Raw genomic sequence first — 3,169 nt, 5'->3', positions numbered from 1 at the left:
CATGGCAAAATCAAGGTATAAGAAAGAATGTGATCCTTATTGGATGCTCTGGGGAAGGATCCACTTCTATGTTTATTCACATTAGGCATACCTATATTAACCAGAATAACTCCCTGTTTTAAGTGTTGTAAACTTAATTCCATCCAAAGTCATTTTGCCACATAAAGTACCATATTTACAAATTCCAGCCACGAGGGTGTGGTTATTTGGGGGGGGGGGGCATTCTGCCTGCCACACACCCTATTTATTATTTTTAAAATATTTTAGGAATAATGACAAAAGCCTTTGATATTTAATTAATATTCATATATCCTAGATATTTTTAGTTACATACATACACGAACGTATTTCTCTCACCACTAAAGAGAACTTTCTAATGTTTCTAATATAAACATCATTTAGGGGATCTTAACACAATGGTTAAAATAGCAACTGTATTGACACATTAAAAATATCTAAATGTAATATTTGATTATTTTTACCTAAACTACCTTTTTTTTCCCCCAAGTAACCCATTGCTATCTGGGATACTCAATGAGAGACCCAAAACAGTTTGGTTCCCATTCTCAAAGGACTTTCGTGAAGAGTTCTCTTCTCAACGGAGTGGAACTCTTGAGGCTCAAGTTAAGGGCACCTTACAAAATCTTGCAGGAAGACTGAGGTCCAAAATATCAGGATGAAAGCAATAAACTTGGGAAAGAGATGTTTAAAGGGAAGTATGCAACCAGAATATAATGTCATACATATAGTCCTAAAGTAATAAGGCACAACACAAGGGAATGGGCTCAAAGATCAAGGTTGTTGATTTCTAATTAAATTTTCTTGCTCTTTTAAGCCCATTCGCTCATGGAAAACCTAACATTTTTTTTTATTCTGGAAAATTTCATAAGTGGGTTATTTTTAAAGTAACCAGCAACAGAAAATAAAAAGATGTAAAAATTATGAGATTAAATAAACAACTTTTAATGTAGTTTTAAGATTAATTTTTAAATAAATTACTAAAAATCACAATATTTTCTCTTTAACCCTTAAGTAGAACAACAAAGTAAACTTAATAATTACCATAGGCAGAGGGGCTGAGGGGCAGAGGGGTGGAGGGGCGGAGGAGGGAGCAGGAGTCGGGCGAGAGCCAGTGGAGGAGTCCGCCTGCTGTCGCCTGCGTAAGCAAAGCAGCGACGCCGGGAGGCTACACCGCGGAATCGGCGTAGGCGGCTTTGGAGAATCCGCGGGCTGCGCTGCGCCCGGGCTGGTCGCGGAGGGGGGAGGGGATGTCGGTCAGTGCGAGATCCGCTGCTGCTGAGGAGAGGAGCGTTAACAGCAGCACCATGGCTGTGACACCAGAAGAACCTTGAAGGCTATGTGGGATTTGCAAATCTCCCAAAGCAAGTATACAGAAAATCAGTGAAGAGAGGGTTTGAATTCACACTTATGGTTGTGGGTGAATCTGGACTGGGAAAGTCAACATTAATCAACTCATTATTCCTCACAGATTTGTATTCTCCAGAGTATCCAGGTCCTTCCCATAGAATAAAAAAGACTGTACAGGTGGAACAATCCAAAGTTTTAATCAAAGAAGGTGGTGTTCAGTTGCTGCTCGCAATAGTTGATACCCCGGGATTTGGAGATGCAGTGGATAATAGTAATTGCTGGCAGCCTGTTATCGACTACATTGATAGTAAGTTTGAGGACTACCTAAATGCAGAATCTAGGGTGAACAGACGTCAGATGCCTGATAACAGAGTGCAGAGTTGTTTATACTTCATTGCTCCTTCAGGACATGGACTTAAACCATTGGATACTGAGTTTATGAAGCGTTTGCATGAAAAAGTGAATATCATTCCACTTATTGCCAAAGCAGACACACTCACACCAGAGGAGTGCCAACAGTTTAAGAAACAGATAATGAAAGAAATCCAAGAACATAAAATTAAAATATATGAATTCCCAGAGACAGATGATGAAGAAGAAAATAAGCTTGTTAAAAAGATAAAGGACCGTTTACCTCTTGCTGTGGTAGGTAGTAATACTATCATTGAAGTTAATGACAAAAGGGTCAGAGGAAGGCAGTATCCTTGGGGTGTTGCTGAAGTTGAAAATGGTGAACATTGTAATTTTACAATTCTAAGAAATATGTTGATAAGAACACACATGCAGGACTTGAAAGATGTCACTAATAATGTACACTATGAGAACTACCGGAGCAGAAAACTGGCAGCTGTGACTTATAATGGAGTTGATAATAACAAGAATAAAGGGCAGCTTACTAAGAGCCCTCTTGCACAAATGGAAGAAGAAAGAAGGGAGCATGTAGCTAAGATGAAGAAGATGGAGATGGAGATGGAGCAGGTGTTTGAGATGAAGGTCAAAGAAAAAGTTCAAAAACTGAAGGACTCTGAAGCTGAGCTCCAATGGTGCCATGAGCAAATGAAAAAGAATTTGGAAGCACAGCACAAAGAATTAGAGGAAAATCGTCGTCAGTTTGAAGATGAGAAAGCAAATTGGGAAGCCCAACAACGTATTTTAGAGCAACAGAACTCTTCAAGAACCTTGGAAAAGAACAAGAAGAAAGGGAAGATCTTTTAAACCCTCTTTTGACCACCAGTTACATATTAGTTGCCAACATGCCAGCTTGGACATCAGTGTTTGTTGGATCCGTTTGACCAATTTGCACCGGTTTTATCCTTAATGATGGATTTAACAGCATGACAAAAATTATTATTTTTTTTGTTGTTCTTGACGGAGATTAAGATGCCTTTAATTGTCTAGGGTGTTGTGTACTTAGAAACTAACAGCTCTAAGTACCTTTCTTATGTTTTCTTTTTTTATTAAACAGATGTCTTCAATTTAATGCAAGAAAACATTTTACTGTTGTACAATCATGTTCTGGTAGTTTGATTGTTTACAGGATATTCCAAAATAAAAGGACTCTGGAAGGTTTTCATTGAGGATAAATTGCCATAATATGATGCAAACTATGCTTCTTTATGATAATTATAATACAAAGGTTTCATTCAGTGCAACATATACAATAATGTAATTTAGTCTAACACAGTTGACCCTATTTTTTGACACTTCCATTGTTTAAAAAGACACATGGAAAAAAAAAAACCTATATGCTTACAACGCACCTAGAGCTTTTTTATAACAACCTCTTTTTTTGTTTGTTTGT

The 3,169-nt window shown here is 37.8% G+C and overlaps 1 pseudogene; it reads left to right on the top strand.

Annotated features, from left to right (window-relative positions):
- Positions 1 to 1,181: 1,181 nt before the first annotated feature.
- On the top strand, positions 1,182 to 2,761 carry LOC133076779 (septin-7-like; annotated as a pseudogene).
- The last annotated feature ends 408 nt before the right edge of the window (positions 2,762 to 3,169 follow it).

Source organism: Eubalaena glacialis, chromosome 17 (genome assembly GCF_028564815.1).
Source record: "Eubalaena glacialis isolate mEubGla1 chromosome 17, mEubGla1.1.hap2.+ XY, whole genome shotgun sequence".
Lineage (NCBI taxonomy): Eukaryota > Metazoa > Chordata > Mammalia > Artiodactyla > Balaenidae > Eubalaena > Eubalaena glacialis.
Note: the sequence above shows the minus strand (reverse complement) of the source record. Positions and strands in the feature narration are given on the sequence as shown.